The sequence below is a fragment of the Carcharhinus amblyrhynchos genome, chromosome 7, assembly GCF_965287045.1.
Source record: "Carcharhinus amblyrhynchos chromosome 7, sCarAmb.v2.hapA, whole genome shotgun sequence".
NCBI classification, from domain to species: Eukaryota; Metazoa; Chordata; class Chondrichthyes; order Carcharhiniformes; family Carcharhinidae; genus Carcharhinus; species Carcharhinus amblyrhynchos.
Window position 1 is genome coordinate 78742051 of NC_137330.1, and position 16374 is coordinate 78758424.

General features: G+C 41.2%; 1 protein-coding gene across 1 annotated transcript in view; it reads right to left on the reverse strand.

The window, feature by feature from the left end:
• gpr63 (G protein-coupled receptor 63) overlaps positions 1–16374 on the reverse strand; it is a 55224-nt gene that overhangs the window by 10566 nt on the left and 28284 nt on the right. The window contains exon 4 of the mRNA XM_080193340.1: positions 4863–4939. The gene's annotated coding sequence lies outside the window, so the exon portion shown is untranslated. The remainder of the gene's footprint in view (positions 1–4862; positions 4940–16374) is intronic.

The following is a 16374-nucleotide window of genomic DNA, read 5'->3' on the forward strand; positions in this document are numbered from 1 at the left end:
CATTACACAGTACGAAGTCTAATTATAACATACTCTCTGCTTGATTCCAGAACGTGCTGTTCTAAGAAACTATCCTGAAAGTCTTTAAGAACACCTCATCCAGGTTACAACTGCCAATCTGATTTTTCCAGTTTCTATGTAGGTTAAAGCTACCCTTTCTTTCTTTTATCACAAACATCTAATATTTCTTCTTCTATATTTTACTCTTCCTTATGGTTACTGTTAGGAGGCAGGTGGATCACTCCCAGCAGTAACATCTTTCCCAAAGTATTCCTCATCTCCATCAAAACTGAGTCCACATCTTGATCTACTGAATCTAGGTCATCTCTAACTACTGCACTTCCATCATCCTCGATTAACAGTGCTAACCCTCCACCTTCAACTAGCTTCTTATTCTTCTCAAATGTTATATACTACTGTCTTATACCTTGTCGGCAAGTTTCCATATTGGTTATCAGATCATATTTATTCACTTCAATGTATGCTATCAATTTGTTTACTTTGTTATGTTGCATGCATTTAGATACAGAGCCTTTAGTTCAGTCTTTTTGCTCTTTGTAACATTTGGTCTTGATTCTTTGTGCATTATGTTTTTTTTTCTCTGTCCCTTCCTGCCTTTCTCTCACCTTCCTTTCCCATATTTGTTTCCCATTTTGTTTCTGCTCCACGTCCCTACTCTTGGATATATCACGTCTTTCCACATTTGATCCCTTGCCCTGACTATTTCATTTAAAGCCATATCCACTTTCCGAGTTGGCAAGAACACTGGTCCTAGCACGGTTACAATGTTAGAATTATGGTTAGAACTCTCCATCCACCTGACGAAGAGGGAAACCTCGAAAGCTTGTGAGTTTACTATCAAATAAATTGGTTGGACTTAAACCTGGTGTTGTCAGACTTCTTACCTAGCACAGTTCACAGTCTCAACGGTAAAATCCCCACTTTCCCACAAACCAAAACTTACTTCTCCCACACCAGTCTTTGAGCCACACAGTCACCTAAATTTATGCAGTCAATGCCAATTTGCACATGGTTCAGGTAATAATCTAAAGATGACAACATTTGAGGCTCTGCTTTATATTTTTGTGTGTAGCTCCTTGTATTCTCTATGCAGAATCTCTTTCCTAGTTCTACCTATGTCACTGGTACCTAAATAGACCATGACAATGGGATTCTCCCCCTCCCACTGCAAGTTCCTCATCAGCTCAGAGCAGATGCCCTGAACCCTGGTACTGGGCAGGCAACACCACGGTCTGGACTCGCTCTTTGTTGCGGAGAACAGTGACAATCCCCATCACTGTAGTATCCCCTACTACCACAACATTCCTGTTTCCCCTCCCTGGTTGAATGGTTTTCTGTACCACAGTGCCATGGTCAATTTGCTCATCCATCCTTCAATATCCACTCTCTGAGAGAACCTTAAACCTATGGGACAATTGCAGAGGCTGACATTCCTGCCCTCTGGGTCTCCTTATCTGCCTCACTCGCAGTCAAATTCTCCTACCCCTGACCAAATCAGAAGACTCTATTGTAATAGGGTTACTGCCTCCTGGTACAAATCAAGGTAACTTTCCCACCGATTTGTCACAGAGTCTGCAGGTTAGTGTCCAGCTCAATGACTCTGCAGAACTATTTGCCCTGGATTATGGGTGGCGCATTAGCATAGTGATAAGCACTGCTGCCTCAGCTCCAGAGATCTGGCTTCAATTCCGGCCCTGGGTGACTGCCTGTGTGGAGTTTGCACATTCTCCCCATGTCAGCGTGGGTTTCCTCCCACAGTCCAAAGATGTGCAGGTTAGGTTGATCGGCCATGCCAACCATTAGTGTCAGGGGATGAGCAGGGTAAATACGTGGGGTTACAGGGATAAGGACTGGGTGGGATTGTTGCTGATGCAGACACGGTGGGCTGAATGGCCTCCTTCTGCGCTGCAGGGATTCTATGGATCACAATGTTATCCAGGAGCTCCTTCATACTGTAGCATTGAAACTTCACCTGCCATGCCTTTCTTTGTGTGTTTTAAACAAATCACTTAGTTAAATTACTGACTTACTTATTGTCCTTTTGTATTCTTATAGTATCATTTTATTACATATATTCACCACTGAGCTGTGTTCTGTTTTAAACCTCAGGCATAGAGAAGAACTTACCCACTTAGCAGGCTCGCACCACGAGTCCTTTCCCTGTAGTTGAGTAAAAACCAATCCTGAGGAGTGAGAAAGATAGAAAAGGCGAAGGGAGAGAAACTCTACTTTCCCCCTCCTCCTCCTCCGCCCCCCCAACCACCAAACTCCAAGCTTGTACTCAGCTTTCTCACTGCACTCTATTTGCTTTTAACTGCATTAAAAGAACTGAACTGACAGAAAACCGAACTGGGACTACAGTAATCAGATTAAACCAGTTAGTTAATTGATTAACTACTCAGACACCACATCTGAGAGTTTACTTGTCTAAACTGCTCAAAAGGAAATAATTTAGCCTGTTTACACAATACTTTCCAGTTACTGCTAATCAGACTAGATTAGATTTTAAGAACAATATTAGCAATTTAAACTCCCCTTCTCACCAAACTACCAGCCTGCATTCAGTTTCCTTACTGCACTCCATTTCTATGGAATATATATTTTTAGATAGATTGATGAAACTCTCCAAGCTCATCAGTTCTAAATACCCCAAGACTGGCACCACTCAAATCAAAATTAGGTTTGAAATCTTAGTTTTCCTAACCTGTACATTCAGATGGCACTGGATTGTTTGAGCTGCATAGTGCTTAGAATGGATTGACTTTTTCTTTTGCAATCCAATTTTCTCTCCTCTCCTTCTGAAGTAACAGCTTTAGCTGGGTGTAGGTCCACATCTGCCCCAGTCCTCCAGGACTGTGTCTAAGTGTGCTTTCTTTACTTGTCACCCAAGACAACTCAATGTGGATAGCATTATATCAAAGCTTAGTCCTAATGTGCATCTGGTTTTCAACAGGAGTCACTGGATAGCAAACATTCCATACCACAGAAGCACAGACTGACTATATCATGCAACTGTGTCCTGGCTGACATAAGAAAGCTACATATCAACTGACATACCATTTACCATTTATATAGACGATCTGGAGGAGGGAGCTGAGTGTAGGCTGACGAAATTTGCTGATGACACAAAGATGAGTGGAAAAGCAAACTGCGTGGAGGGTGTGGAAAGTCTGCAGAGGAATCTGGATAGGCTGAGTGAGTGGGCGAGGACCTGGCAGATGGAATATAATGTTGGCAAGTGTGAGGTTATCCACTTTGGCAGAAATAATAGTAGGAGGGATTATTATTTAAAAGGCAAAAAGTTGCAGCATGCTATGGTGCAGAGGGACCTGGGGGTCCTTGTGCATGAGTTGCAAAAACCCAGTCTGCAGGTGATCAAGAAGGCGAATGGAATGTTGGCCTTTATAGCGAGGGGGTTAGAATATAAAAGTAGGGAGGCCTTTATAGCGAGGGGGATAGAGTATAAAAGCAGGGAGGTCTTGCTGCAACTGTACAGGGCACTGGTGAGGCCGCAGCTGGAGTACTGTGTGCAGTTTTGGTTGCCACACTTGCGGAAGGATATATTGGCCATGGAAGGAGTGCAGAGGAGGTTCACTAGGCTGATACCGGAGATGAGGGGACTATGAAGAGAGACTAAATAGACTAGGTCTGTACTCGTTGGAGTTTAGAAGGATGAGGGGGGATCTTATAAAGACATATAAGGTAATGAAGGGGATAGATAGGGTAGTGGTAGAGAGATTCTTCCCACTCAGAAAGGATAGCAGGACTCGAGGGCACAGCCTCAAGATAAGGGGGGGACAGTTTAGATCAGAGTTGAGGAGGAACTTCTTCACTCAAAGGGTGGTGAATCTCTGGAATTCTCTGCCCGTTGAAGTGGTGGAGGCTACCTCGCTAAATATATTTAAGTCACAGGTAGATAGGTTTTTGATAGACAAGGGAATTAAGGGTTATGGGGAGAGAGCGGGAAAGTGGAACTGATCCACTTCAGATCAGCCATGATCTTATTGAATGGCGGGGCAGGCTCAAAGGGCTAGATGGCCTACTCCTGCTCCTATTCCTTATGTTCTTATACGGATTTTAGGATTTCTTACTTCAGAGCAGCCTTATAAAACAGAGTAGACTTATCTTTTCATACTAAAATATTGATGGAGCCATGAAGTATGCATATGCAAAGAGTCTTATTGAGGTGGTAATTTTTAATAACTAGATTCTGATAGGGTACAGTAATATATGACTAGAGGTCATGTAAGACAAAGAACTGCGGCTTTCAAATTTGAATGACAGCTATAACGAGTTAATGCAATAACTATGCCTAAGAGGCTATCACACCTCCACAGAAAAGATGTTCTTCTTGGAGCTAACCATTAATTAGCAGACATTTCAGCTCATATTTATTTGGTGGGGTAACCATTACTTTGTAACATCGATAGGGACAGCAGGTTAAAATTTACGCTTTACATTTGTAAATAGCTTAGCTCATGGAGCTTGGATGCAGAGAGAATATAAATGTGTGAATAATCAATTGAAACATTGCATAATTGGGCATAGTTAGAGTTGAATGTTTGTTTTCCAACATTCGACACTAATGGCACTTCATGCTAGTATTTAACAATTTGTGATGTACTGTCATTTTAACATTAATCACTGAATTAGTACGGAATTGACATAATAACAAGTCTATTGATACGCAAGCACAGTATGTCATTGTCGTACTTCATTAACACATGGTTTCCAGATTACAAAATCCCAATTAGTGATCGGAACATCTGAATCTTAGGGCTCCATTTCTGCTAATTACTTGATCATCATTGCTTCTTATGCCTTTTTAATTGTATGCTTACCGTCGTCCTCCATTTCTCAAGGATGCCCACATCTCATTGGGCTTCGAAGTTTAATGGTGACGCAAGAATAGTTCTGTCTGGGAAAAAAAAGAGGACAAGTAATAATCAGATGTGAACGATAGAATGGTAGAGAAATAGGAATGAAGATCAAAATATTAAGAAGTTGACAAAGCAAGGAAGAAATTCCAATAATGAGTTTTACTTTTATTCATTCAAGGGACACCGATATTGCTGGCTAGGTCAACATTTATTGCCCTTAAGGTGGTAGCGAGCTGCCTTTTTGAACCGCTGCAGTCTATGTGGCATAGGAACACATTGTTTAGGTACACTCAATGCTTTTAAAGGAGGGAGTTCCAGGATTTTGACCTAGCGAGTGAGGTAATGAAAGATGCAAGCTATCTTGTTCTGAATCACAAGGCAGACTTTCCTTACAAATGATGCAGCCATCAAACATTGGAGATAAACTGACTTCACAGATATACTTCACAGTGTTCCTTAAGTAGCCATATGATTTTCCAGTCCAAGATGATTCTTAACTCAAGAGTTTACTTCTAGTCCTTTATTTACCTACCCTCGTCATGTTTCATCCCAGAACTTTCCCTCAGGGTCTACATTTATCCTGGTGAGTCTCACTCTCACACAGGGTAATCTTACTGCCTTGTTCAAATTCTCACACATTTAGGCTTTTCAATTTGAAGGCAAATGCCCAGCCCAATTCCTGTACAATGAAGCATACAGATCTTTGGCCTCTAGCTGCTTTCTCTCAATCTCTTGAATTCTGGCACACTGCTTGTGCATTTTCTACATCAGAAACTCTTCCCTCTCAAAGCCCATAGCAATGCAAATCACTTGGGCCTGATCTCCAGGAAGAAATGCTGAATAGCTATCCTTGAGACCCAAATCTTTTATTGTGGAAGTAAGTGATCAGTCTAAAGCATAACTGTTTACAATCCGACATTCTCAGTGCCTTCCTGGGACTTTGAAGACTAACATTCTAACTACTATAAACACAGATATTATTGTCATTGCCTTCAAGCGTGAACACCTTACATTGTTTTTTGAGCAAACAACCTGGGTCTCCCTTTTATCTTCAACAGCCACATCACCCAGGCCTGTTGTCAGGCAGACCAGAGAACAGGTCAAATGAACTTCTTAATTTCACCCTAAATCAATGACAGCCCTGAAACACAGCAATCTTATAAACCTCATATTTGTAACAAAGTTTATAAAATTGTTATGAATTTTAATGTTAAGTGAAATGGAGGAATGAAGGGGTCATGTCACCTGCTCTGGTTTTTTTCCCAAGAAAGAGACTTTCTGAGAAGATACAAGATGTTCACACCAGAGTACAATGGCAAGAGTACCTATGCTAACTGTGGCTAGACTCTTAGTCTCCAAGTCACACAGGGATGTGAGAGGAACATCAGGCTTTATAAATATTTATACTTTATAACTATCCACTTAATTCCAAGCAGAAAAGAGTTGGGGGTCTGGTGGATACCAATTAGCATTTCTGCATGGATACAAAGCCCGTGAGTCATATTGCTATTCAGATGGGTTTTTTAAAGGGAAGAGTCTTTAGCAAACCATTGTAGTTTCAGATTACAGGGTTACCCAGGATATCACTGATCTTCACAGATCCAAGTCAGTCTGTGTGCGAGTGAGAGAGAGAGAGAGAACGCTTGAGTGAGTGAGCAGTAGAGGTCGCCAGCCCTGTAGCTGAAGCAGAGAAATTGCTGACCATATTGATCACCATGCAGAATGTGGGTGAGAGCTCACAACCCACAATCCTCAAAGATGTCTTGCGCTTTTCTAATCCTGACCTCTTTTGCAACCCTGATTTTAATTGCCTGATTGCATCTCCAGTTGCCCAGGCCCTCATGCTCTGGAATGTCCTTTTTACACCTTTTAGACACTCCTTAAAAACCCGTTACTTTGACTAGCTTTTGACCATGTGACCTAATATCTCTTCACGTGGCTTCGTAACATGTTTTATTTCATAATGCTCCTGTGGAGTGCCATAGGACATTTATGTTAAAGGCATGATATAAAGCCAAGTAGTAGTTCAATGTACAAGAAATATTAGATGCTGTTTAGTCAACATGCTCTTGATAGATGTTTGGGTCTGATTATATAAACTTTTCTTTTGGTTACGGGGTAAGAGTGCATTTAAAAAAAGCTGACAGGAGGTTAAAATGCTGCACACCTCAAAATCATTTTTCCTGACTTTCTACAACCATCATAGAAACAAACATGTTAAATAGTCAGACTGCAAGCTGATTTATTCTGCTTAAAAATTACACTCTTTAATAAGCAAGGAGAATAATTTACAAACAATTTTGCTGCTTGTCCACCATTAAAAATAGAAACAAATTAACTCTGTTACTATTTAACAAAAGACTAATTAAAAGGGATTTTAAAAATTGGTCCAGTTCTGTCAATTTGTGACACAGCAATAGGTAATAAGTTGTATTTATCCAATTATGTAGGTTAAATGATGCTGCAATCAGCCCACTTATTTAACAAGATATTTTCAACTAATTAGTATTGTATAAATAACTTTAAAACTGTCCCCTGGGATTAGCATCTGATAAACAAGCAAACACCTGTGACCTGATAGGAACTAGAACATTGCTTCATGACATGATGCAGCTACAACACTTCTACCAATGATAAATAACACATGCAGTGAAAATGAATAGATTTTGAAACATTTCTTCACAAAAGGTGTCATTACGGAGAATATTGGCTGTTGGCTTAAGAGAAGCAGCAAAATTCTTTAGATCGGAATAGGCATGCAAGTGCTGTCTACACTGTGAGAAAACACAAAATTAAAATGCCCAAAGCACCCTTTTAAGACAAGTCTGGGCACCTGTCACAGAGGATTGTGCTTTCAAATTACCCAATGGTCCTCTTAAAACACTAATGTCCAGTAAACAGTTTTCTGTGATAGCGTCCACAACATCACTTTTCTTGTCAGCTTGAATGAAAATTGTTTCCAAATGAGAATTATAGAAAGTAGTGTGCCAAGAAAGGAATCTACATAACAATTATGTAGTAATTCAAGATTTCTTGAGTGTTGACATTGACAATATGGGAACTTTGGTATCCAACTGGAACATTCACACCAATTCAGAAATCTTAAATGAACTGACACAGTTCTAAAAAAAATGTCAGTTCAAATATTAATGAAGACCCTCAAACCCAGCACTGAATATTAGCCCAAGATACAAGTGATGTTCAGAACTGTGTTCTTTAAACAGCACTCAAGAAACTTGATCAGTGTTTCAGGAAATGAGCACCTTGTGAAAGCTAAACTTAGATACATCAATTAGTTATGTCACAATGTAGTTCAACATGAATTTTAAGACACTGTAAAGTTCTTTTCATCGTAGCTTCCACCATGCAAACATTCACATCTACTCAACAGGATAGGTGGGGCCTCATTTTAGCATCTCATCTGAAAAATGGCCTTGCCAACTCTGTAGCACTCCGTTAGAATGGCACTGGATTAAACCCAAAACTTTCTGACTCAGAAGCAAGAATACTACCAAGTGAGCCATAGCTGACACCATCACTCTTGAACTAAATCAATAAATGTGAACATGAGTAATAAAAACTTTGGATTTATTAAAGGAATTCTTCTGGTGGAGACTGAGGGCATGACTACTGAATGAGTACTTTTCATATGTTTCCACGAAGGAGGTGAGTATGTTCTAACGGAGGAAATGTTGCATACATGGACTTCAGTAAAGCCTTTAACAAGGTACCTCATAGTATTCACCTGGTATGAAAGGTGAAGTCACATAGGAACAGAGGAGAGCTGGAAAGATGGAGATAGATCTGGCTTGGCCATAGAAGACAGAGGGGTGCTTTTCTGAATGGAAGGCTGTGACTAGCGGTGTTCCGCAGGGATCAGTTCTAGGATCTTTGTTGTTCATAGTACATATAAATGATTTGGAAGAAAATGTAGCTGGTCTGATTCGTCAGTTTGCAGATGACACAAAAATTGGTGGAGTTGTGGATATTGAAGAGGATTGTCAGAAGATACAGCAAGATATAGACAGACTGGAGATTTGGACGGAGAAATAGCAGATGGAGTTTAATCCGGACAAGTGTGAAATAATGCATTTTGGAATTATACAGCAAATGGTAGAACATTTAGGAGGACTGACAGACAGACGTATCTGGGCTTACACATCCACCAATCACTGAAAGTGGTAACGCAGGTGGATAAGGTAGTCAAGAAAGCATACAGCTTGCTTACCTTGGCAGGTCATGCTGCAGCTGTACAGAACCTTAGTTAGGCCTCATTTAGAATATTGTGTACAATTCTGGCCTACCAGAAGGATGTGGATGCTTTGGAGAGGGTACAGAAGAGGTTTACCAGGATGTTGCCTGGTCTGGAGGATATTAGCTGTGAGGAGAAGTTCGATAAACTCAGTTTGTTCTCACTGGAACAACAGAGGTTGAGAGGTGACCTGGTAGAGGTCTACAAGATTATAAAGTGACATGAACAGCATGGGTAGTCAGGTGCTCTTTTCTAGGGTAGAAAAGTCAAGAACTAGGGGACAGAGGTTTAAGGTGCATGGGGAAAGGTTTAGAGGGGATGTGCGAGGCAACTTTTTTTTGCATAAAGGAGGGTGAATGTCTGGAAGTGGATGGGAACAGGTACAATAGTGTCATTTAAGGGTTAACTAGACAAATACATGAATAGGATGGGAATGGAAGGATGCAGACTCCACAAGTGCATACGGTTTTAGTTTAGGCAGGCATCATGATTGGCGCAGGCTTGGAGGGCTGAAGGGCCTGTTCCTGTGCTGTACTTTCCTTTGTCTTTGAAGTGGGGAGTAGAGACTTTGATAACAGAAAAACTGATAAAACAAAGGTACTACATAGATTGGTATCAATCAAAATTAACAAGCTACAGGTGGATATGATGCATCGTAGGTTGATAACAGACACCCTGGGTCAGGCTGTCATTGATCTAAACACTGGACTGAGGAAGGTGAGCTTCAGCTAATGGAAGATGTGAAGCTTGTTCCACTGTGCTTGAAGACTGTGCAGTGACATCGAACAAGAGAAAATACAGAGCACTGAAGAGCCCAATACAAAACTCTGACATACAAATTTCGCAACAGGTCTTGTCTTTTCCTCATGCATTAGCTTCACAATGTTATAACACAGCAGTACAAAAAAGAATTGGCAGGTTGAATGAGATGATCCTGTTAAGCCTTTGCCAACTTCAAACATTTTATGAGACCTTTGTCCATTGCAATAACTGCTTCTTGAATTAAAATGTTCACCTATTTCCAGGATAAAGTGAATCAAAATATAACAAAAGAGCCTTCACTCATGCTTTGTCTCAAAGGTTTTAAATGAGTCTAGCAACAAATCCATTTTCGGCAAACCAAGGTGACAATTGGCCACTGGTAACAAAAACAAAAAACTGTGGGTGCTGGAAATATGAAATTAAAAACAGAAAATACTGAAGAACTCAGCAGGTCAGGCAACATCAGTGGAGGGGAACAGAGTTAACCTTTTATCAAACAGATAATTGGCCAGATAAAGGCAAAATACTGCAGGTGGTGGAATCTGAAACAAAAACAAAAAATGCTGGAAAATCTCAGCAGGTCTGACAGCATTTGTGGTGAGAGAATAGAGCCAATGTTTCTTTGTCTGCGAATGGTCATCCTAACTCGAAACATTGGGTGTATTCTCTCTCTACAGATGCTGTCACACCTGCTGAGATTTTCCAACACTTTGAGATGATTGGCCAGATCAATGTCTAAATAGGCATAAATGGCAGAACAGATTAAAAGGCATTAAGCACGTTATTCATATGTTAAAAATAGCATTCAAGTGCAAATTATCATTGCATTAATATATTAAAACCAATTAGAATCATGGTAGCTATATGTTGTAGCATCCTGTGTGCACCTGAATTACCTCACAATGCTATTTTCAGCCAAACCTATATCATACAAATTCTAGTTCAATCCAGAGATTCTAAACAAACAGCAATACCATACAGTAAAATACTAGGACTTCACATATCTAATGATAAAAGTCTGCTTTATCACAACCACTTCACACATAAATATACATAAGAACATAAGAAATAGGAGCAGGACTAGGCCATCTAGCCCTTTGAGCCTGCCCCACCATTCAATAAGATCATGGCTGATTTGAAGTGGATCAGTTCCACTTTCCTGCTTTCTCCCCATAACCCTTAATTCCCTTGTCTATCAGAAACCTATCTACCTGTGACTTAAATATATTCAGCGAGGTAGCCTCCACCTCTTCAATGGGCGGAGAATTCCAGAGACTCACCACCTTTGAGTGAAGAAGTTCCTCCTCAACTCCGATCTAATCTGCCCCCCACCCCTTACTTTGAGGCTGTGCCCTCTAGTTCTGCTATCCTTTCTAAGCGGGAAGAATCTCTCTACCTCTATCCTATCTAGTCCCTTCATTATCTTATATGTCTCTATAAGATCCCCCCTCAGCCTTCTAAACTCCAAGTACAGACCCAATCTATTTGATCTCTCCTCATAGGCTAACCCCCTCATCTCCAGTATCAGCTGAGTGAACCTAGGAAATAAAGGAAATTTAAGGATTGTACAAAAAGGGAAAACTACAAGTAGGAACTGATCGAAAGTATTACCTACTGGGATGTTTTTAATGAACAGTACAGTAGTAAAAAGTGACCGTGATTTGTATAGAGATTTCCAGAGTATGTAAGTTTGGTGGCTCCCTCACCAAAGTAAAGTGGAGGTAAAAAGGCACATATGGGAACATTGGAAAATATTTTGGAAGTAGAGAAAATAGATGGCTTTTTCCTTGAACACCAGAACTTAGAAATGTTGGTTGTGATGGGGGAAGGGTTGGGAGAAAGAATCGGCTACATTTCCTCTTACTATTTGCTATTCAGTTTCTTTAGCTGGAAAGGATATGTGTGCAGAGCTTAGGTAAAACAGGAGTCAGGTCATTTGTGATATGTCACATTATTGAATAATCCATTGGCACTCAAATTGAATTAGCTCACAGGCGAATTAACAGTCTTTGAGAGGGATATCAATAGGTGCCTGGTACTGATAGAACATCATCCTGATCAGGAGTGAGGAAAAGGAAAGTAAAACATCAAAAAACAATCTTTTAGATTTGTAATGAATACTGAGAAAATATGAGACTACTTCAAATAGGGAATATCTTATTTCTGTTTGAAACATTCATAAAGTTGACAGAGAAATGCTTGCTAAGAGCTGCCGTTACTTATGTAGAATGGCTAAAAATCAAACAGATCTTACACAGGAGAGCAGAAAAAGGCTTTACAAAAGGAACTGCATCTTCATTTATAATATTTAATGAGAATTTGTACAGAGCTTAAGCAATACTGAAAAAACATGCTTTTTTAAAAAAATTTATTCCAGTCTTAAAGTTACAAAGCCAATGCTTAGAATGAACCAGGCAAACCCAAATCCACTCCTCACTTTCTCCAAAAACCAAATTCAAAATCCAATTGATTCCAATTCCACATGCCTGTAAGAGACACAAACAGGATCCAAGCTGACAAGATATGGTACTACACCCCATCTTGGGTGTGAACTAACACTTGAAGCTTCTAATCAGGACAGATACAAGAATACCAAATTTCAAAGGGAACAACATGCAGTGTGAATTGTTGTTCCTCTGCTTGCTTCTATCCTGATAAGTGCAAGATGGAAAGCTTCAACAGCATGTCTCCTTTCTCAGCAATATAATTTGCAACAGGAAACAGATGCTATGCTTAGATCTTGTGGATTTGTCCAATCTCAGAGCAGACTGTAATGAGAAGAATAACGACTTTCAGAGTAATTAAAATGGAGTTGAAATGGATAACGTAACTTAAAAGATTATTTCACCATTGGGAGTTATAAAGCAGAATCTATACTCATTCTCTTCCTTTGAGATTCACATATTCTGATTAATAAAAACACTACATCTCTTTCAAGTTGACTGCTTGCTCCAACTATTACACTTGTTCTCAAAATAATGGCCATAAAATTTGGCTGCATTATGCCTTTATTTTTGATGTTTGCCAAAAATTCTGAGAAGCATTTCCACTCACACAACACCCTGCTGCAATAATAGCCAGCGCATCCTGCATACCAATGCTCAGTATCTTGGCAGCAGACATGATGCCTTAATTCTGCTCCAATCTGCTGTACCATCAGCATCTAAAACATCATGATAAATCAAAGGGTGGCTATGGACAACAAGTGCTCCCCACTCATTACCTGGTGCATGAATTTGGTGCACGTCCTTGCAAGGTATACATGATAGATACCTGGGGTGGGATTTTCTAGCTGTGCTCACCACAAAACCAGAAAATCCCACCCAAGATCAACAGACCTTTGCATTGTCTGCCTACCATCAGCAACACTGCCCCCCCGCCGCCCCGCCCCCCCCCGCCCCGCCCCGCCCCCCGCCCCGCCCCCGCCCCCCCGCCCCCGCCCCCCCCGCCCCCCCCGCCCCCCCCCCGCCCCGGGACCATTCTAATGGAACATGAGCAGGTTTGTGGTGACCTGCAAAATGCAATTCCATACCAACATGAGGGCACGGTCTTTACCACCAGATTTGCAGTGAACATTTATGGAGGAAGAGGAGGAGGAAGCAGAAATAAAGTAACCAGTACATACCCTTCTGCATAGTCTCCATTGAGACTGCATAGTACCATTGAGGCAACCCTGATTCCCCATTCACCAACAGACCCACACCTTAGTTTCCTCTGTGTTAGTATCAGTGTCCTCTTGGCCACAATGCCAAAAGCCATCACAAAATAAACATTAGAAAATGCATTTATAATGAAATTATTAATGGACAAGTCAGATCCCAGGATGGAGCCTGGGTTGGTAGATCCTATCTTTCAATTTTTGTTTAGAAGCACGGAGGATGGATACTGAAGATGAACTTTTAACCAAAAGATCACATCTATTAAACAAGAAGAGATGAATTAAGATGCACTCCTGTATCACCCACAAATATAACACTGTAGATATATGCAGATTGACAAGGATAACAGTCCACCTTACACTTTAATGTTCAGAGTAAGTACACAGTCCATGTAAGCCTCTAGGCAATCTATGGTCAAACACTTATAGACCATTAGGAAATTGTTATCAAGCCACAAAAGGTGACATTAGGACCGATGATCAAAAGTGTGGTCAAAGAGGTAGGTTGTAAGGAACATTGTAAAGGAGGAAGGAGGTGTAGAGATGGGGAGTCTTTGGGAGGAAATTCACCTTGAGGTCAAATATGACATGAGTTGCAAATAATGTAGTTCAGCCTCAGACAGTTGCCAGGGAGAGGGCTGGATTTGGTTGCTAGAGAACAGAGCTTTTGTCTTCAGTCTTCCTAACATTTAGTTGGAGGAAATTTCTGTGGAGCTGTTTTAACAGAAGGCAGTCAACCTGAAATTCATGGGAGAAATTTGGGGAGAACATCATGCAAAATTCATATACGCACTTCATCCAGAATGATTGTGGCACTAACTGGTGCATCTCTAATGCTGTCCCCTGGTTCACAACACTGCTGGCAAGCTCTGCATACAGCAGGAAGTCCTGGCACCATTGTCTGATAGCTTGCCCGAATTGTGCAATCTCTTAAAGGTACACCAGAAAAGTAACTACAGCAGTGTCAGCAAGGATGCTTGCATTTCTTGAACTCCACAGAGGAGCTTTTTCATTGCACCAAAGTGTCAGCTGTGTGAGCCTATAGCATCCAACATGGCTGAGAACATGCCTAATGCCCATGTCTAAGTTTCTCTGTCATGGAGAGTCAATGCAGACTCGATGGGCCAAATGGCCACTTCTGCATGCAGGGATTCTATGAAATGTGCAAAATTCATGAGCATGGCATTGCATCTAGGTGGCCTATCTGGATTTGCACGCTGCTAGCCCCTGTCTCCTTGACTGTGCTGTATACTCTGTGAACATGGGCACATGCAGGTGTGTACCTTGTGTGCACTAGAACACATTGATTCAGCACTATCCTAGTGTGACACAACCCAAGCAAGTAATGTGATTCCATGATCCCAAATTTGGACAATGAAGCCCCTGGCATCTGTGTCATCAATTCTTGCAAAACAAAGTTTAAAATAGCAAGATGGGCCCTGCAGTAGTTTTATTTAGAGGATCAAGAACACTGACAGCAGGCAAGTTGTAAATTTTTGGAATCATTTTGAATGCAAATTGTCTGAAAACACCCAAAACACTCATACTGCTAGGTGGACTGATGAGGAAGCTGCAAACAGTGTGTCCATGGACCTCCTGCTTTCCACCAACATTCCATTCCTTAACAGCCTTCCACTTCTGAGTTTTTATATTCAGACATCCATGTTCCATCTGCCTTGTCACAGGAGCCCCAGGAAGAGGAAAGAAAGGAACAACTCAGGACAGATGGAGTGACTCCTCATGACACATTGGGAGCAGCACATAATAAGTCACCACACACAAGTGGGATACAACAAGGGATACAAAAAATGGTTTGTTTGCCAGTTCACCAGAGAGAAAGTGCTTCCACAGAAGACTAAATGAGAGCTTCATTTCTGTGGTGACATGCAGAATAGCATTAGATAGCCATGTGTACCGAGATGTTGGGTCCATAGTCTGATCTGCCAAGCAGTCTCCTGTAACCAAAGAAAATGGGAAAGTCTGGCTCCAATCTAAGCAGAGGACATGGCCCTGAGCTTGCTTTTTCTGCAGCCTCTACTCTTTCCTCCTCCTCACCATCCTGCAGATCCAGTGGCACAGCCACCCTATGCCTGCTGCAGCCAGCATGCACACCAATCACCAACTCATCTTCCATCCTGGTCAGGATGCAGCAGCAGTCTCTGGCAGATGTGGGAACCTGTCAAAACATCTCCAAAAATGCTCCAAGGTGTTTTCATACAATTTGCATTCGAAATGATCCCAAAAATTTACAACTTACTTGCTGCAGGATTCTTGATCCTCTAACTACTGCAGGGCCTATCTTGCTACTTTAAACTTCCTTTTGCAAGAATTGAGCTGCATTGTCCAAATTTGGGATCATGGCATCACATTAGTTACTTGGGTTGTGTCACGCTAGGATACTGCCAAATCAATGTGTTCTAGTGTACACAAGGTACACACCTGCATGTGTCCATGTCCACGGAAAATACAGCACAGTCAAGGAGGTAGGGGCTAGCAGCATGAAAATCCAGATAGGCTGCCTAGATGCAGTGCCATGCCCATGAATTTTGCACACCACATTTTCATAGAATCCCTACAGTACAGGAGTGGCCATTTGGCCCATCGAGTCTGCATTGACTCTCCATGATAGAGAAACTTAGACAGGCCCTCTCCCCTGTCCTATCCCTGTAACCTCACATTTCCCATGGTCAATCCATCTAACTTATACATCAACATTAAAGATGCTCCGTAAAGACTGCTTCCACAAGTTCCGTTTCATCGCTTAAGTTACAGTCAAGGTGAGGCTGAGTCAAGATTGAATT